This window comes from Mixophyes fleayi, chromosome 3 (genome assembly GCF_038048845.1).
Source record: "Mixophyes fleayi isolate aMixFle1 chromosome 3, aMixFle1.hap1, whole genome shotgun sequence".
NCBI lineage: Eukaryota > Metazoa > Chordata > Amphibia > Anura > Limnodynastidae > Mixophyes > Mixophyes fleayi.
Window position 1 is genome coordinate 7086889 of NC_134404.1, and position 20798 is coordinate 7107686.

General features: G+C 43.9%; 4 non-coding genes across 4 annotated transcripts; 3 read left to right on the forward strand and 1 right to left on the reverse strand.

The window, feature by feature from the left end:
• The first annotated feature begins 270 nt into the window (after positions 1–270).
• TRNAE-UUC (transfer RNA glutamic acid (anticodon UUC)) lies at positions 271–342 on the forward strand. Its single transcript has one exon. It is a non-coding gene; the product is annotated as a tRNA-Glu (tRNA).
• Positions 343–8637: 8295 nt separating this feature from the next.
• TRNAG-UCC (transfer RNA glycine (anticodon UCC)) lies at positions 8638–8709 on the reverse strand. The gene has a single exon. It is a non-coding gene; the product is annotated as a tRNA-Gly (tRNA).
• A 5944-nt stretch (positions 8710–14653) lies between these two features.
• TRNAY-GUA (transfer RNA tyrosine (anticodon GUA)) lies at positions 14654–14743 on the forward strand. The gene is given in 2 exon segments: positions 14654–14690; positions 14708–14743. It is a non-coding gene; the product is annotated as a tRNA-Tyr (tRNA).
• Positions 14744–15146: 403 nt separating this feature from the next.
• Positions 15147–15218, forward strand: TRNAE-UUC (transfer RNA glutamic acid (anticodon UUC)). The gene has a single exon. It is a non-coding gene; the product is annotated as a tRNA-Glu (tRNA).
• Positions 15219–20798: the final 5580 nt, after the last annotated feature.

Here is a 20798-nt window from a genome sequence, read left to right on the forward strand (position 1 = left end):
TACAATAACTATAATAACTCATAAATAAATAATCATGAGCTAACAATTATAGCTATTAGCATGAATATAGGTACATATTCCATGCACATGAGTAAACAAACATCAAATCATCCGGCTTAAGAGAGGACAACAGAGAGCTGCACATGCGCGTTTTACTTACAACACTCGCGGCGCCGTTAGCTGCTGGTGAAGAGTAAGATTACTTTGTTGCACAGGGCAGTCTTCATCATGTCTGTAAGCAGCTGATACTTCAGAGCCAATCTCATCAGATCCCATATGGTCTAGCGGTTAGGATTCCTGGTTTTCACCCAGGCGGCCCGGGTTCGACTCCCGGTATGGGAATATGATATTTTATTTGTGCTAATAACAGCTCTACTTGGTTACTTGGCACAAAAATCCATGAGAAAGTGTACTATGGTCATGATAAGGGAAGTAGGACAAATTCAGAGGTTTCATGTACTTCCCAACATTTCTAGTTAAAAAGTCTGGAGAAAACCGGTATGTCATTGTCATCAATGTCTATTTAAAGGGCACCACTGATTCTGTACTGCCGCACAATCATCAAACAGATGTGACATATATGAATACAATAACTATAATAACTCATAAATAAATAATCATGAGCTAACAATTATAGCTATTAGCATGAATATAGGTACATATTCCATGCACATGAGTAAACAAACAGCAAATCATCCGGCTTAAGAGAGGACAACAGAGAGCTGCACATGCGCGTTTTACTTACAACACTCGCGGCGCCGTTAGCTGCTGGTGAAGAGTAAGATTACTTTGTTGCACAGGGCAGTCTTCATCAGGGCTCCAAGAGCAGCCTGGCACAGGGAATAGCAGAGGTTTCCGGCTCGAAGGAGTTATTTTTTTAATTTTGTAGAATTCCTAAAATGCTCACTTTTTAAAATAGAAAATTCCCTCAAAAAAACATAATATACATTACTTATCCTGATTTCCACTTTTTTTATATGAGAGAAATAATATTTTTGCTACATGTTAATCATACCGAATGCTGCTGAGCCTCTCTTATGGTGATTACGGTTTACCACGCTACATGTAAGAACAGGGCACAAACATCTGATAGAGACACAAGTCCTAATCCAGGTGATACTTTCCATAGCTCAGCTCACTGAGAAAAAGAAGATTCCCTGTGACTAGCAGGCAGGTAAAGGGTTACCAGGTAATATAGGACATACACATGGGGTCTGGCTGCTCGGCAGGTAGGTGAGATGTCTGTGGTCAGCTGTTAGTATGTGTGTTGGAGAGGGGGTTGTCAAGTGGCGATTTTTGGCTTAGTTCTGGGTGATTATATCAATGCCAAACCACTTAAATATAAAGAGGGGAAGGAACCACAGTTAAGTTACAAGTACATTTACAGAGCAAACAGTCCTAACATATCTTTCAAAACTGAAAGTGGATAAATCAATGGGGCCAGATGGGATCCATCCACGGATTCTAAAAGGGTTTAAAGGGTGCTGGTAACACCATTAACAGAATTATTCAACCAGTCACTAGATACAGTAATTCTGGAATAGGGCGAAGGTAGCCCCAATGCACAAAAGTGGAAGCAAAGAAGAGGCGAGCAACTAAGTGAGCCTTACATCAGTAGTAGGGAAAGAGATGGAAACACTCTTAAAAGAAAGAGTTGTAGAATATCTCAAATCCAGCAATTTAATAAGATACCAAACTGCATGGATTTACTGGGGGGAGATGTCAAACAAATCTTAATGACTTTTTTGACTGGGTGACTAATGTAATAGATCAAGGAGGGGCTGTAGATGTAGCTTATATAGATCTCAGAAAGGCTTTTGATATTGTCCCACATTGCAGACTGTTAAATAAACTCAACAGCTTGTGAATGAATTCTAAGATGGTTGAATGGATAAGATCTTGGTTGCAGGATAGAAAGCAGCGAGATGTAGTAAACGTATTACATCCACAGGAGGGAAAGGTTACCAGTGGAGTACCCCAAGGATCTGTACTTGGACCAAAGCTTTTTAATATTTTTATTGGAGACATTGCAAATTGTAATGGAAGGAAAGTATGTCTTACTGCAGATGACACAAAGATATGCAACAGGGTAGACGCATCAGGAGGGATAATACAAATGATTGATGATCTAGGTAAACTAGAGCAGGGGTCGGCAACCTTTTTCTGTCAGTGTGCCGGCTAAAACCTTGTCAAGCCCAGGTGTGCATATATATATATATATACACACACGCAAAGGACAGATATTTTCTGTTAAATAGGCTTCACTGTGCAAAAGCCTCCTTTAGGGGTTACCTCCAACAATAGCAGTATTATACCCAGAGGTAACCCTCTGAAGAAAAAGCCCACACGATTTATTAAAGGAAAGTTTTGCTTACCCACCAGCCTCAGGTTACAATTTTCAGGTTCAGTTATGTGGCGGTGGATGCGGTTTTGCCTTTGTTCCTTTACGTCGCTTCAGATCAGCAGCTATTAACGCTGCCTACCACATTCAGGAGAGCAGAACAAAAGGTGAGAAAAGAGGAGATGTGGAAGACAATGGGTTAGCAGGTGTTGTACAATAGGACTGTGGGTTGTGGGGGCACATAGGAAAAAAGGGGAAACAAATGGGATGGGAGGGACAAGGGAGGCATGCACACAAAGCGGGAGAGATAAAGGAACAGGCAGCCACAATGTAAGACAGGTACAAACAGTTTGGGCACACATGGGCAGGGAGGACAGATGCACATATGGGCAGGGGAGACACAGTGACACTTGGTGCAGGGGGGACACAGGCACACATGGGGCAGGAGGGACAGAGGCACACATGGGGCAGGAGGGACAGAGGCACACATGGGGCAGGAGGGACAGAGGCACACATGGGGCAGGAGGGACAGAGGCACACATGGGGCAGGAGGGACAGAGGCACACATGGGTCAGGTGGGACAGAGGCACTCATGGGGCAGGAGGGACAGAGACACACATGGGGCAGGAGGGACAGAGACACACATGGGGCAGGAGGGACAGAGGCATATATTGGCTGGGAGACAGAGGCACACATGGGTCAGGTGGGACAGAGGCACTCATGGGGCAGAGGCATGCAAGTGGGTGGAAGATGCACACATTGGGAGGGAAAAATGGAGGCAGGAAAAGGCAGAGTTGTAATGCAGATGGGAGATCTAACTTACTTCAGGCTTCTCTTTTACAGTGCACCACGAGAGAGGCACTCAATAATAATGAGTCAGAAGGGAGAGGAAGAGGGGAAAAACAGATAGAAGGAGGCTGAAGGTAGAGAATGTAGTGCTGCGCTACTTGAATAAATGACCGCATGTGCGCTACAGTTCAAATGGAGACTACCTGTTCCTCAGAGACACTAGCGGCGGAAGCTCGGAGTTCCCGAAAACAGCGTTCCCCCTTGATGTCGGGACGTGACCTGGGGGCCGGCGTACCAGCGAAAACGCCCCGCGTGCAACGTCTGACTCGCGTGCCGGGGGTTGCCGACCCCTGAACTAGAGGAATGGTCAAGAGAGTGGTAACTACAGTTTAATGCCAAAATATGCAAAATCTTGCACTTGGGTCTCAAAAATCTAAAGCCTAAATATAGTATTAGTGGCACTATAATGGAAACTACTGAGGAGGAATGGGATCTAGCAGTCACTATTCCAGGTGACATAAAGGCAGGTAAGCAATGTAACAAAGCAATGAGGAAGGCGAGTCAGATGCTTGGTTGTATTGGGAGAAGAATCAGTAGCAGAAAGAAAGAAGTAATAATATTATTCTTCTTTATTTACATGGCGCCACAAGGTGTCCGCAGCGCCGTACAAAATACAAATATACTGTACAGACAGTATACAAGGGTACGACAGTACAGAGTAGAACAAATATAGCCAAGACTTCAATATCTCCAAGCATAGCAAGTAGAGTGGTGTAGGAGAAGAAGAAATGGTATTGAGACAGAAGGGAAGAGGACCCTGCTCATAAGAGCTTACATACTAAGGGGAGGGGAAATGGACAGCAGGCACAAGAGTAGTCAGTAGAGGGGTTCAAATACAAGAGGAGACAGGAAAGTGGGAGGTGATGAGAACGATAAGGTTATATGGATGGTTGGTAAGCCTTAAGGAACAGATGGGTTTTGAGAGCCCGTTTGAAAGAGCCAAGATTAGGGGACCGGCGGATGGAGGGAGGGAGATTGTTCCAGTGAAGGGCGGCAGCACGGGAGAAGTCTTGAATTGGGATGAGGTGATCAGTGCAGAGGAAAGGTGGCGGTCATTGGCCGAAAGCAGGGAACATGCGGGAGTGTGGATGGAGAGGAGGTTAGAGATATAAGGGGCAGTGGAAAGAGAGAGGGCCTTGTAGGTGACAGTGAGGAGTTTAAAGAGGATTTGGAAGGGGAAAGGGAGCCATTGAAGGGCAAGGCAGAGAAGGGAGGAAGAGCAGCGTGAGAGAAAGATAAGTCTTGCAGCCACGTTAAGAACAGAGCGAACGAACGAAGAGGGGAAGATGGGAGTGGGGGAGGCCGATGAGGAGAAGGTTGTAGTGATCAAGACGGGAAATAATGAGTGCATGGATGATGGTTTTTAGCAGCCTCCTGAGAGAGGAAGGGCCAAATGCAGGCAATATTCTGTAGTTGGAAGCGACAGGAGTGGGCAAGAGATTGAATATGGGGGGCAAAAGAGGGCGGAGTCCAGGGTGACACCCAGGCAGCAGGGTTGGTGAACAGCAGAGATGGTAGTGTTATTAATGGTGATGGAAAGTTCACGGTGGGTAGAAGATTTAGAAGGAGGGAAAACAATGAGTTCAGTTTTCGCAATGTTGATTTTGAAAAAACCACGAAGACATCCAGGAGGAGATAGCGGAGAGGCAGTCAGAAACATGAGATAGGAAGGGGGGGGGGAAGGTCAGGAGAGGAGATTTTGAATGTCATCAGCATAGAGGTGATACTGGAGACCAAAGGAAGAGATGAGTACAGCCAGGGAGGTGGTGTACAGAGAGAAAAGAAGAGGGCGAGAACAGAGCCCTGAGGGACCCCAATGAGGAGGGCGCAGGGGAGTGAGCATGAGTCAGGAGTGGAAACAGAGAAGGAGCGGTTGGCAAGGTAGAAGGTGATCCAAGTGAGGACAGTGCCAGAGAGAGAAGGGTCTGCAGAAGAAGGGGGTGGTCCACGGTGTCAAAGGCCGCAGAGAGGTCCAAGAGAATGAGTAGGGAGGTTCATTAGTGACTTTGAGTGGAGGGGGCGGTAGGGAGGAGGTCAAGTAGGGAGTTAGCAGAGAGTGGAGTGGAGAGGCGGTTGAAGACAATCCGCTCAAGTAGTTTGGAGGACAAGGGGATAAGTGATATGGGGCGGTAGTTAGCTAGAGAGGTGGGGTTAAGTTTAGGTTTCTTAAGAATGGGGGAGATAAGGGCATGTTTGAAGGAAGAGGGGACACTGCCAGTAGAGAGAGACAGATTGAAGAGGTGTGCAAGGTGGGCGTAGTCAGAGGGGGAAAGCGAGCGAAGGATGTGAGAGGGGATGAGATCCAGTTGGCAGGTGGAAGGAGGAGAAGAGAGAATGAGGGAGTGGACTTCATCACTCGATATGGGGCAGAAGGAGCACCAGAGCGCTCCTTCTTCCCTCATGTTTGTGAAAAGCGAGTCCAGGGAGCGGGTCAACGTCACAAATCACATAATTTTGGCCCTGTACATTCTAGGAGTGGGCAAGTATGCTTGTGTGTCTTGTCATTCTCTGTCTGCCTTCCTGAGTCAACATAGGGATTATCTGTTGTACACCACTGCCACCTAGTGGCTAAATATACACTCTGTTGCAGATTATTGGTCATATGGAAAAAAAAAAATGAATCGGCAGGATTTGAACCTGCGCGGGGAGACCCCAATGGATTTCTAGTCGGCCACGACTACAATTACTAAAATTCTAATTTTTTTAAAATAGTAAATTACCTCAAAATAAAAAATATACATTACTCATCCTGATTTCAACTTTTTAATGGAGAGAACTAGTCATTTTTTTGCTACAAGTTAATCATACTGCATTCTTCTGAGCCTCTATTATATTGATTACGGTTTACCACACTACATGTAAGAACAGGGCACAGACAGATGATAGAGACACAAGTCCTGATCCTGGTGATACTTTCCATAGCTCAGAGAGAGAGGAGATTCCCTGTGATCAGCAGGCAGGTAAAGGGTTACCAGGTTATATAGGACATGCACAGGGGGCCTGAGTGCAGGGCCGTAACTAGGGCTGTGCGACAGGGGCGACCGCCCAGGGCACAACGCTTAAGGGGGACGCAAATTAGGAATATTTTAGGTTAATTTGGTTAAAATTGAGGGCTAGTTGGGTGGCGTTTGTATTTCTCGCCCCAGGCGCTACAATTCTAAGTTACGGCTCTGCCTGAGTGATTAAGGAAAGTAAAACATAAAAAAGTATGCACCTGGGCAAAACCATGATGCATTGGAGGGGGAGGTAAATTTAAAATGTGGGGACAGATTTATAGTTGGGGTAGGACATGGCCCAGATCAACTTTAAATTTTAGTGTAAAACTAAAGCTATCATGTAATTGTGTGCTACATGAAAACACAGCCAGATTTTTACTTATGTGCAAAACAATAAACTAATTTGCACCCCTTGTATTGTCACATGGTTTGTCTAGGAAAAAATTTGCATGTTTTTTTTTGTGTTTTTGCTTAATGTCCTTAATGACTCAGACCCCTGGTGTCTGTCTGCACAGCAGGTAGGTGAGAGATCTGTGTTCAGCTATTACTATGGAGGGGGTGGGTTTTGTCAAGTGAGGATTTGGGTCATTTTATCAATAGCAAACCACTGAAATTTCGCAGAAAAACTGCTGGGTGTACTATTACCATTTTAATTAATAAAGGTGGTTCTATTAGTATTTTTATTTATAAAGAGGGCATGTATATGATTTGTTTGTTTTTTTACTCAAGGGGACACAGCAAACAGTTTGATTTATTAAGGAGACACATTTTTTTTTAACTTGGTATCGGCCAGATATACCATGATAATGGCAATGCTGCTTAGTACTGGCACAAGTTGTATCCCTAGGTAAGATCAGGACCCCCCTGTGGGGCACATCCCCAGCAGTGTGAATGTAATATCACTGGTGAAATGCTTTGATGTGCGGTGGGCTTGATCTCCCTGCCAAACCCTCACATTGATAAATTCCCCCCATGTAGTCTGGTTGCATTGCAGGTAGATGACATATCTGTGTTCAGTTCTTATCACACGTATCCTGCTGTCAGGTCACATAGATTCTAGAGGTTAGGATTCCTGATTGTGGCCCAGGTTCAACTCCCGGTATTGGAAATTTAAAATGTATTTGTACTTGTAGCAGAGCTCTTAGCTTTAGTCATTTATGACTTTTCACCTGTGCCCACCCCAGACTTGTGCTCCTATATAGCAGTGCCCACCCCTGACTTGTGCTCCCATACAGCTGTGCCCACCCCGGAATTGTGCTCCCATACAGCTGTGCCCACCCCAGACTTGTGCTCCCATACACCTGTGCCCACCCCGGACTTGTGCTCCCATACAGCTGTGCCCACCCCGGACTTAGTTTCCCATACACCTGTGCCCATCCTTGACTTGTTCTCCCATACAGCTGTGCCTGTCCCTGACTTGTGCTCCCATACAATTGTGCCCACCCTTGACTTGTGCTTCCATACAGCGGTGCCCACCCCGGACTTGTGCTCCCATACACCTATGCCTGTCCCTGACTTGTGCTCCCATATAGCTGTGCCCACCCTTGACTTGTGCTCCCATATAGCTGTGCCCACCCTTGACTTGTGCTACCATATAGCTGTGCCCACCCTTGACTTGTGCTCCTATACAGCTGTGCCCACCATTGACTTGTGCTTCCATACAGCTGTGTCTACCCTTGACTTGTGCTCCCATGTAACAGTGCCCACTAAGACTTGAGCCTGTCCCTGTCTTGTGCTCCCATACACCTTTTCCCTCCTGGGACTTGCAAGAATCCCTAAATAAGTTTTGCTTAAAATGTGATTGCTCGGCACACACAGACTTTTTGGCTTTGTAATTATGTTTGTTTTATGTTTACATTTACATCTTTTTATTGTTTATGTAAATTGAATTCATTAAAATGTAGTTGAACAGAATAAATGAATTATCTTTAGGATACTATGCTGTTAATGTCATCTCCACATATGTTGGGGGGTTGTCTATTATTTCAGATGACCTAAAGGTGAGTAAGCAATGTAACAAAGTAATGAGAAAGACAAGTCAGATGTCTGGTTGACATTCAGTACAAGCTGGAAGCCTGTGCCCAAGAGGGTGGGCGCTGGTTAAGAGACACGAACAAGGTGCAGAGAAAAGCAAGATATATTTATGTAAATTTCATTCATTAAAATGTAGATTTACAGAACATATGGATTATATTTTGAAGACACTTTTCCGTTAATATCATCTCTAAGTATGTATTCATTGTTACATAATTATTTTAGAAATATATTAGACTTTTAAAGGGCTGTTAAATAACGATGCTCCTAAGCATGATTATCCAAATATTGTCTTAAACACATTTACTTGTACAGTTCTAGCAGCAGTAATAATAATACATATGATCTGACTTTACTTCACTTGTTTCATGATTCCTGACTCCAATGTTTCTTGTATAGATTAATTAAAAACATTGTTGCGTTGGCTGGGAATCGAACCCGGGTCAACTGCTTGGAAGGCAGCTATGCTCACCACTATACCACCAACGCTGTACATGTCTCACTGAACAAAGCTCCTCTTTTCTGTACTACCTCATACACAGACTTCTCCCTTTTACTGGATCCAACCTTTAAACTATCGCATGAGTATAATATAACAATATGGGAATCGTTCACTCCTATTACTGCCCATGGTTTTGATTTTACTTAATTTTGATAATGAATTTCCAAGGTAATATTAGTACTAATAGAGTATTACCAATAAAAGTAGAATGCAACAAAATATAATACAAGCCTTTGAGGGCAACTCCTGAACTCTTTTCTTATCTTATTCTAATATTACCAATAATTCTTCATTTGCAATGTTATTACTATTATGTAAGCCTATTATTACTATTAATATATGCTTTGCTGTCATCTGTCTCAGTGAAGAAATAAAGTCTACAAAAGGGATTCCTTTATAATGTTCAGTCACTATATTACAGGTGATAAATAAGGTTCATGCTTGCCCCATTGAGGGTGTACCAGTGTGGGTAGCCGTAGGAGGCAGTAGGGTAAGCTCTAATAAAGAGTTGAGTGTTCACAGAGCATGTAAAGATTTGAAGCCTGGGGTTGAATAAGATTATGTGTTGTAGGGAATAGAATAGATACGTGATAGCATGGGATGAGTCATAGAGACAGGAGTGAGAGGTGGTTATCAGGGACAAGGCACAGGTCAGTGGTAGATCTAAGAGTGTGAGAGGAAGTGTATCTTGAGATGAGATTTGATTTATATGTAGGGCTGTTTTATTGAGGGCTTTGAAGGTAATGTTGAGTAATTTGAATTAGATTCTGGAGGACACAGTAAGACTGTGTGGGAATTTGCAAAATGGGGCAGCATATGTTAAGTAGCAAAGGAAGTAGATCAATCTTGCTGTGGCATTTAGGGTGCTTTGACGTGGGTGTCCGGTTAGCACATGCAGGAGTGTGATCCTGCTTTTTGAACTGGGATAACTAGACCCCCCTGGAGGCGCGCGGAGTCTAACAGGGTGGAAGGTCTTCACCAGGGAATCCCGCAAGTAAATTTGGGCTTAGCAGCTCCCACCCTGCAGGTCGTGGTCCTCCAGGGAAGTTCCCAGTATAACAGTGGGGAGAACAGAACCAAACAGCATACAAGAGGATAGGATTTAAGTATCAATTTAATAAAAACTGTCTCCACTAGAATTGAAACGTAAGTACAAGTTCAAATGAGGAACAGGATACACTACAATGAAGAACCACGGCAATAGTAGTAGAGTGGCACCAATCACGAAGTTCCACAAATATGAGCAGGATATATAATAACTGTAGACAACAGCAATACCTCCTAGGGAATGAGATATAAATAGAAAGTACACTGAAGTGCTGAGATTACTACAGATGGAGGAGCACAGCTTGATACTATAGGAGAATAGACACAGTAGCAGCATCGGCAACAACGAATATTCCTAACAGTCATTAGAATGAAAGTTCAACTGTATCCAAATATGTAGCAACGAAGAAAGGACCCAGGCATCAGTGAGATATGGAACGAGTCAACAAAGGTAAGTGATCCAAGCAGATTAGCTAGCAGGTGTTGATAGCAGAAGTCAGTGGAATCAGAAACACCGCAAGATGAATCATAGCTTACCACAAGAGTGTAGAGCAATTCAGCAGTAAGCAGCGATACATATAAGAGAGGCAGCAAACGTAGACCGCAGCACCAGCACAGATGACATAGAGCAAGTGAACAAAGAAACAATGACCCATTACTTTACCACAAAGATGTGGAAGGAGTAACAGCAGTCAGCGGTGTATGCAGAGCAGCTTAGCGGGCATTGGTCACAGCGATTACCACAGGTGAGTGGACCAGATGAGCAGGGATCAGCGAACTCCGAACATGCAGCAATGATGACCCACGGCTTTACCACATAGATGTATAAGAAGTAGCAGCAGTCAGCAGTATAAGCAGAGTAGCTATAACAGAACAGGCAGCTGAACCAGGCCAGGTGTAGACTGAAAGAACCAGCAAAGGACAAGTAAAAGGAGGAGCCTTATAAAGGAGGACTGGCCAATAGTAGAATGACTAACCACAGGTGTGGATAATCAGAGATGTCAAGCGTGGCTGACAGCCTATACCAAGAAGGTTAATATGAAAATCAGTACTTTGAGGCTCGGGTAGAGATACCTGGGGAGCAGAGTGTGACAGTGGGGATAGATGGGTGAGGAGAATGGCAGATAGGAGGAGGTTACAATAGCCATGGCGGAAGAAGATGAGAGAATGATACTAAGTTTTAGTATCATCTACGGTATGGAACGTATTCTAGCAATGTTTTAAGATGGAGGCGACAGGACTGGAAGACAGACTTGATGTGAATGTCACAGCTTTCCGCTATAGTAACCCCTGGGTCTATGATCATGATCCCTTCTAACTTCCTATGCTTTTAATGCCATGCATACTGATGCCTTGCTAGAGCATATGACTCCCTGGTTTCTGTGGGTCTTGATCCTGAGTCTGGCTGTTTGGGGAAGCATGGAGTATTATGGAGAGACATATAACACCATTTTTAGAGAACTTTTACCTTACATATTTGCCTGAAACAGGATGAGGTCAGCTTATGCCAAATTCTGTCTTCAGGGGCTATATAAGTCTATTAGTCCATTGCACAAACCGTCACATTATTATACCTATATCTTACTTTACTTTCTCTCTGACAAGCATATAACTGTGTACCAACTCCTGGCATTGTATTATGACTCTTACATTCATGCAATGTGGTTTCAACTATGGAAGATTCAAGAGTGATACCAAGGCAGCAGGCTTTGGGCCTCATGAAATTTGTGGTGTTGTTGATTGTGATGGAGGAGAAGTGGTGACTCTGGGAGGAGGAATTGTGATAAGTTCTGTTTTGAACATGTAGAAATTAAGGTAGATTTGGTATATACATATAGAGATAGAGAGACAGCATGTCAAAGAAGTTATTAGAGAAGTGGCATGGTATGGGAAAGAGAGGTAAATTTGGGTGTTGTCAGCATAGAGGTGATACTGAAAGCCAAATGAGCAAATTAGTTCAAAGGGCCAAGATTGGAGCATTGTGGGACAAATAATGAATTTGTAGGCATAGGGGTGGAGAAGTTTATGGTAGAGTTTGGAGAGAAGGAGAGGCTGTGTCAATAGGTGTCCATTACTGTAAGTGAAAGTTGGAGGACACAGGGAAAGCCCAAAGACACAAGTAAGAGAAACAGGCTTTGTGGTGGCAGAGACACTGTCAAAAGCAATGTTGAAATTGTCTAATCTAAATGTAGGTAGGTCATAGGCTTGTGCGTGACTCAGGGTTATGTGAGATGTCACCAGCAGTCATGAGAAATAGCAGAGTGAGATAGAGGACAACGGAGGATGATTTGTGGGTGTAAAATTTGTTTCTGCTTCTGTAGATTGGTGAGTAAGGTAGGTGAAGGTAATGCAGGTCATTGGAAAAGGTGAAGGCTTCTTTGCTGCACACTTGGCTGGAGTAACAGTGTTAGCAGTCTCTGCTGCTTGAGAACATGGTCTGGGACACTGAGAGTTGAGCTCTGTGTGTCCAGCAGCTGAACAGCGATGGTGGTCTAGTAGGCCCTCGAATCAACTTTGTTTTTGTTGTGATGTTTCTTCTCAGCACTACTGTGTCATTTAGCACCAATTGTAACAGATTGTAGGTGCTTTAATATCTATGAGAATAAGATAATATATAGCTGAAATAATGTGGTTGATTCCCTGCACAGAACTAAATTGCAATCTATCAAATCCATTATCTCTGCGTTGGTCTGTGTTTTAATCTGGTGTAATACAGAGGAGATACTCTTTATACTCTGCACCAATCAGCTTTGGTATAACAAGCAGAACACTGAGGTTTTACACATATTAGGCCTGTTTTATGTTGGATATAAGTCCGTTGTGTAGTGTGAAGTAGTCCTGTGTATGCCCAGAAACTGACCTTATGCCAATGAAAGCAATTCATGTCTGAGCACAAATGACACAACTGTCCACCACTTGAGAGGGGAAGGGGAGGACTAACATAGTCCATGTACAGTGAGGATGTTCCAACAAAGATCCGGCTGATTCAGGTCCTGTGTCTGCCGTATGTCCGCATGTTTTCAGCACTGTCTTTTGTACCCACTACAGGGCCAGAGTAAATGCCGGCTGATAGTGATGACTGGCACAACATCAGAGGCTGGCAGGGATGGGGGGGCAGATGCCTCCCGGGGCCGGTCCCACAATGAGCTACCTTGGGCTGGGTCTCTGTGCTAACTGCAATTATTTTCCTCTAAAATGTTCCTCATAGGCTGCTGATTCGAGTTTCGCCCCCTGAGCTAAATTTTGCCAGCCCTCCCCTGCACGACACAGCCTTTGATTTAAAAGTTATATGTATGTGCACCAGTAGCTATCGCAGACAGCTGTATACAGCTAAGATAGACTAAATAAATGCATCGAATGTGTACAGTATGAATTGAAAACAGGTTTATTTATGTAATTAGTATAAAAAAGTTTGAAAATTATATATATATATATACAAGTTAACCCGTGCATGATACTCATGCATTCTAGTCAAATCAAGCTACTTAAGGTGTTAAAAAGGTTCTTGTCATGCATTTGGGCCATAGCCCATTCCTCAACCACCAACCACTCCCCACTGTCACCCCCGGCAACCACCAACCACTCCCAACTGTCACTTCTCCGTCAAGAGATATATATATATTTTTTTTAAATCTTTATAAACACTTTTAACAATTAACAAATTAAAAACATCTTAGTATACCAAATTTCAGCCCTTTCTGATTATTTTTTTTCACACACACTAAGAATTTAGTAGGTCAGTGTATAACTCTGCCCAGCAGGTGGCGCTGCAGCTTGGTTTTATATTTTCCACACACACACAGACAGACTAACACACGCCACTAGACATTTATGTTATAGATATATATTTATGCTGATAAGTTTCTATTTTATGCTCATATTAAAGTGTTCTGGGTTCTGATGAGACCTTGATTGCGCATATGTGTGCGCGTGCTGCATTCTGATCTGTATGTCATATGGAAATGTTCTTGAGATATGCATGTATTTGAAAACGGTCGGAGCAATAGACAACTTTCCCGCAAGTTGCGTTTGGACTTCATTTAGGCCCTTTGTATTGTATAGTAATTATAGTATCAAATTGCTGTACACAATTCTGTTCTCTATGGAGGACATTTCTGACAATTGGTGCACAGATGTTTTCTAAAGAGTATTTATAAAATCAAACGTATAATCTGAGTGGTTGCTATGGGTTACAGCACCTTTTGCACCAGTTTAAAAAAAATGGCCCCTTGATAAATATGAGCAAAAATTTTAAAACTGCTCTACGGAATTTTCAGCTCGTTTCATAGTTGGCGGAAATTCCAGTCCTACCCCAACCACACCTAACAGCGGAATGAATTGGACATTGCCCCAACTCATAGGATATAAATACAGCAAAATGCAATTTTACAAATTCAATTTGAAATGGCACAATGTCTGGAGTGTTCCTCAACAATTTTAAGTTTGTTGGTTATCTCTACCTCTCATCTGGCCATCAGTATCTGCCCGCACACACCACCTTTACTCTATGTGGTACTTTAGTCATTAACTGGCAGTGATGTGCAGTTGTTAGTTTACCAGTTGTCCCAGTTTAGGCAGTAAGGGTCTGATTGATGAGTCATCCCAACTTTCGGCACCTTTGTCAGGATGGTTACATTTTGGGTGGTACGTTACACTCACTTGTGTATGTGGGAAGGATTGGTAGTCTTTAGAGAAGTTAGAGGCAGCCTAGAGTATCAATACATCTTGTTTCCATACCCACTTACACCTTCTTCTCTGCCACTCATTGGGGCTGTAACTTCTCAGTGAATCCAGGTAGATCGCTGGGTCAAATTCTTAGGAATTTTACAGTTAGTGACAGTTTTGTTTTGACCTATGATGTCACAGAATCAATGCACACCTAATCCTTCGATAGCTCAGCTGGTAGAGCGGAGGACTGTAGTGGAAGTTGATGCAGAAATCCTTAGGTCGCTGGTTCAATTCCGGCTCGAAGGAGTTATTTTTTTTGTTTTGAATAAGTTCTACAATTCTCATTTTTTATAATACTAAATTACCCAAAAAAATACAAAATATACATCACTCGTCTTGATTTAATCTTTTTAATGTAATTTTTCTGCTACATATTAATCATACTGCATGCTGCTGAGCCTCTATTACGGTGATTACGGTTTACCACACTACATGTAAGAGCAGGGCACAGACAGCTGATAGAGACACAATTCCTGATCCTGGAGACACTTTCCATAGCTCAGCTCACTAAGAGAGAGGAGATTCCCTGAGATTAGCAGGCAGGTAAAGGGTTACCAGGTTATATATGACATACACATGGTGTCTGGCTGCAGGGCAGGTTGGTGAGATGTCTGTAGGCAGCTGATACTTCAGAGCCAATCTCATCAGATCCCATATGGTCTAGCGGTTAGGATTCCTGGTTTTCACCCAGGCGGCCCGGGTTCGACTCCCGGTATGGGAATATGATATTTTATTTGTGCTAATAACAGCTCTACTTGGTTACTTAGCACAAAAATCCATGAGAAAGTGTGCTATGGTCATGATAAGGGAAGTAGGAGAAATTCAGAGGTTTCATGTACTTCCCAACATTTCTAGTTAAAAAGTCTGGAGAAAACCGGTATGTCATTGTCATCAATGTCTATTTAAAGGGCACCACTGATTCTGTACTGCCGCACAATCATCAAACAGATGTGACATATATGAATACAATAACTATAATAACTCATAAATAAATAATCATGAGCTAACAATTATAGCTATTAGCATGAATATAGGTACATATTCCATGCACATGAGTAAACAAACAGCAAATCATCCGGCTTAAGAGAGGACAACAGAGAGCTGCACATGCGCGTTTTACTTACAACACTCGCGGCGCCGTTAGCTGCTGGTGAAGAGTAAGATTAATTTGTTGCACAGGGCAGTCTTCATCAGGGCTCCAAGAGCAGCCTGGCACAGGGAATAGCAGAGGTTTCCGGCTCGAAGGAGTTATTTTTTTAATTTTGTAGAATTCCTAAAATGCTCACTTTTTAAAATAGAAAATTCCCTCAAAAAAACATAATATACATTACTTATCCTGATTTCCACTTTTTTTATATGAGAGAAATAATAATTTTTTTGCTACATGTTAATCATACCGAATGCTGCTGAGCCTCTCTTATGGTGATTACGGTTTACCACATTACATGTAAGAACAGGGCACAGACATCTGATAGAGACACAAGTCCTAATCCAGGTGATACTTTCCATAGCTCAGCTCACTGAGAAAAAGAAGATTCCCTGTGACTAGCAGGCAGGTAAAGGGTTACCAGGTAATATAGGACATACACATGGGGTCTGGCTGCTCGGCAGGTAGGTGAGATGTCTGTGGTCAGCTGTTAGTATGTGTGTTGGAGAGGGGGTTGTCAAGTGGCGATTTTTGGCTTAGTTCTGGGTGAATATATCAATGCCAAACCACTTAAATATAAAGAGAGGAAGGGACCACAGTTAAGTTACAAGTACATTTACAGAGCAAACAGTCCTAACACATCTTTCAAAACTGAAAGTGGATAAATCAATGGAGCCAGATGGGAATCATCCACGGATTCTAAAAGGGTTTAAAGGGTGCTGGTAACACCATTAACAGAATTATTCAACCAGTCACTAGATACAGTAATTCTGGAATAGGGCGAAGGTAGCCCCAATGCACAAAAGTGGAAGCAAGGAAGAGGCAAGCAACTAAGTGAGCCTTACATCAGTAGTAGGGAAAGAGATGGAAACACTCTTAAAAGAAAGAGTTGTAGAATATCTCAAATCCAGTAATTTAATAAGATACCAAACTGCATGGATGTCAAACAAATCTTAATGACTTTTTTGACTGGGTGACTAATGTAATAGATCAAGGAGGGGCTGTAGATGTAGCTTATATAGATCTCAGAAAGGCTTTTGATATTGTCCCACATTGCAGACTGTTAAATAAACTCAACAGTTTGAGATTGAATTCTAAGATGGTTGAATGGATAAGATCTTGGTTGCAGGATAGAAAGCAGCGAGTTGTAGTAAACATAGTACATCCACAGGAGGGAAAGGTTACCAGTGGAGTACCCCAAGGATCTGTACTTTTACCAGTGCTTTTTAATATCTTTATTGGAGACATTGCAAATTGTAATGGAAGGAAAGTATGTCTTACTGCAGATGACACAAAGATATGCAACAGGGTAGACGCATCAGGAAGGATAATACAAATGATTGATGATCTAGGTAAACTAGAGCAGGGGTCGGCAACCTTTTTCTGTCAGTGTGCCGGCTAAAACCTTGTCAAGCCCAGGTGTGCATATATATATATATATATACACACACGCAAAGGACAGATATTTTGTGTTAAATAGGCTTCACTGTGCAAAAGCCTCCTTTAGGGGTTACCTCCAACAATAGCAGTATTATACCCAGAGGTAACCCTCTGAAGAAAAAGCCCACATGATTTATTAAAGGAAAGTTTTGCTTACCCACCAGCCTCAGGTTACAATTTTCAGGTTCAGTTATGTGGCGGTGGATGCGGTTTTGCCTTTGTTCCTTTACGTCGCTTCAGATCAGCAGCTATTAACGCTGCCTACCACATTCAGGAGAGCAGAACAAAAGGTGAGAAAAGAGGAGATGTGGAAGACAATGGGTTAGCAGGTGTTGTACAATAGGACTGTGGGTTGTGGGGGCACATAGGAAAAAAGGGGAAACAAATGGGATGGGAGGGACAAGGGAGGCATGCACACAAAGCGGGAGAGATAAAGGAACAGGCAGCCACAATGTAAGACAGGTACAAACAGTTTGGGCACACATGGGCAGGGAGGACAGATGCACATATGGGCAGGGGAGACACAGTGACACTTGGTGCAGGGGGGACAGAGGCACACATGGGGCAGGAGGGACAGAGGCATATATTGGCTGGGAGACAGAGGCACACATGGGTCAGGTGGGACAGAGGCACTCATGGGGCAGAGGCATGCAAGTGGGTGGCAGATGCACACATTGGGAGGGAAAAATGGAGGCAGGAAAAGGCAGAGTTGTAATGCAGATGGGAGATCTAACTTACTTCAGGCTTCTCTTTTACAGTGCACCACGAGAGAGGCACTCAATAATAATGAGTCAGAAGGGAGACGAAGAGGGGAAAAACAGGTAGAAGGAGGCTGTAGGTAGAGGATGTAGTGCTGCGGTACTTGAATAAATGACCGCACGTGCGCTACAGTTCAAATGGAGACTACCTGTTCCCCCAGAGACACTAGCGGCGGAAGCTCGGAGTTCCCGAAAACAGCATTCCCCCTTGATGTCGGGACGTGACCTGGGGGCCGGCGTACCAGCGAAAACGCCCCGCGTGCCACGTCTGACTCGCGTGCCGGGGGTTGCCGACCCCTGAACTAGAGGAATGGTCAAGAGAGTGGTAACTACAGTTTAATGCCAAAATATGCAAAATCTTGCACTTGGGTCTCAAAAATCTAAAGCCTAAATATAGTATTAATGGCACTATAATGGAAACTACTGAGGAGGAATGGGATCTAGCAGTCACTATTACAGGTGACATAAAGGCAGGTAAGCAATGTAACAAAGCAATGAGGAAGGCGAGTCAGATGCTTGGTTGTATTGGGAGAAGAATCAGTAGCAGAAAGAAAGAAGTAATAATATTATTCTTCTTTATTTACATGGCGCCACAAGGTGTCCGCAGTGCCGTACAAAATACAAATATACTGTACAGACAGTATACAAGGGTACGACAGTACAGAGTAGAACAAATATAGCCAAGACTTCAATATCTCCAAGCATAGCAAGTAGAGTGGTGTAGGAGAAGAAGAAATGGTATTGAGACAGAAGGGAAGAGGACCCTGCTCATAAGAGCTTACATACTAAGGGGAGGGGAAATGGACAGCAGGCACAAGGGTAGTCAGTAGAGGGGTTCAAATACAAGAGGAGACAGGAAAGTGGGAGGTGATGAGAACGATAAGGTTATGTGGATGGTTGGTAGGCCTTAAGGAACAGATGGGTTTTGAGAGCCCGTTTGAAAGAGCCAAGATTAGGGGACCGGCGGATGGAGGGAGGGAGATTGTTCCAGTGAAGGGCGGCAGCACGGGAGAAGTCTTGAATTGGGATGAGGTGATCAGTGCAGAGGAAAGGTGGCGGTCATTGGCCGAACGCAGGGAACATGCGGGAGTGTGGATGGAGAGGAGGTTAGAGATATAAGGGGCAGTGGAAAGAGAGAGGGCCTTGTAGGTGACAGTGAGGAGTTTAAAGAGGATTTGGAAGGGGAAAGGGAGCCATTGAAGGGCAAGGCAGAGATGGGAGGAAGAGCAGCGTGAGAGAAAGATAAGTCTTGCAGCCACGTTAAGAACAGAGCGAACGAACGAAGAGGGGCAAGATGGGAGTGGGGGAGGCCGATGAGGAGAAGGTTGCAGTAATCGAGACGGGAAATAATGAGTGCATGGATGATGGTTTTTAGCAGCCTCCTGAGAGAGGAAGGGCCAAATGCAGGCAATATTCTGTAGTTGGAAGCGACAGGAGTGGGCAAGAGATTGAATATGGGGGGCAAAAGAGGGAGGAGTCCAGGGTGACACCCAGGCAGCAGGGTTGGTGAACAGCAGAGATGGTAGTGTTATTAATGGTGATGGAAAGTTCACGGTGGGTAGAAGATTTAGAAGGAGGGAAAACAATGAGTTCAGTTTTCGCAATGTTGATTTTGAGAAAACGCGAAGACATCCAGGAGGAGATAGCGGAGAGGCAGTCAGAAACATGAGATAGGAAGGGGGGGGGAAGGTCAGGAGAAGAGAATTTGAATGTCATCAGTATAGAGGTGATACTGGAGACCAAAGGAAGAGATGAGTACAGCCAGGGAGGTGGTGTACAGTGAGAAAAGAAGAGGGCGAGAACAGAGCCCTGAGGGACCCCAATGAGGAGGGCGCAGGGGAGTGAGCATGAGTCAGGAGTGGAAACAGAGAAGGAGCGGTTGGCAAGGGAAGGTGATCCAAGTGAGGACAGTGCCAGAGAGAGAAGGGTCTGCAGAAGAAGGGGGTGGTCCACGGTGTCAAAGGCCACAGAGAGGTCCAAGAGAATGAGCAGGGAGGTTCATTCATTAGTGACTTTGAGTGGAGGGGGCGGTAGGGAGGAGGTCAGGTAGGGAGTTAGCAGAGAGTGGAGTGGAGAGGCGGTTGAAGACAATCCGCTCAAGTAGTTTGGAGGACAAGGGGATAAGTGATATGGGGCGGTAGTTAGCTAGAGAGGTGGGGTTAAGTTTAGGTTTCTTAAGAATGGGGGAGATAAGGGCATGTTTGAAGGAAGAGGGGACACTGCCAGTAGAGAGAGACAGATTGAAGAGGTGTGCAAGGTGGGCGTAGTCAGAGGGGGAAAGCGAGCGAAGGATGTGAGAGGGGATGAGATCCAGTTGGCAGGAGGAAGGAGGAGAAGAGAGAATGAGGGAGTGGACTTCATCACTCGATATGGGGCAGAAGGAGCACCAGAGCGCTCCTTCTTCCCTCACATTTGTGAAAAGCGAGTCCAGGGAGCGGGTCAACGTCAGAAATCACATAATTTTGGCCCTGTACATTCTAGGAGTGGGCAAGTATGCTTGTGTGTCTTGTCATTCTCTGTCTGCCTTCCTGAGTCAACATAGGGATCATCTGTTGTGCACCACTGCCACCTAGTGGCTAAATATACACTCTGTTGCAGATTATTGGTCATATGGAAAAAAAAAAAATGAATCGGCAGGATTTGAACCTGCGCGGGGAGACCCCAATGGATTTCTAGTCGGCCACGACTACAATTACTAAAATTCTAATTTTTTTAAAATAGTAAATTACCTCAAAATAAAAAATATACGTTACTCATCCTGATTTCAACTTTTTAATGCAGAGAGATAGTCATTTTTTTGCTACAAGTTAATCATACTGCATTCTTCTGAGCCTCTATTATATTGATTACGGTTTACCACACTACATGTAAGAACAGGGCACAGACAGATGATAGAGACACAAGTCCTGATCCTGGTGATACTTTCCATAGCTCAGAGAGAGAGGAGATTCCCTGT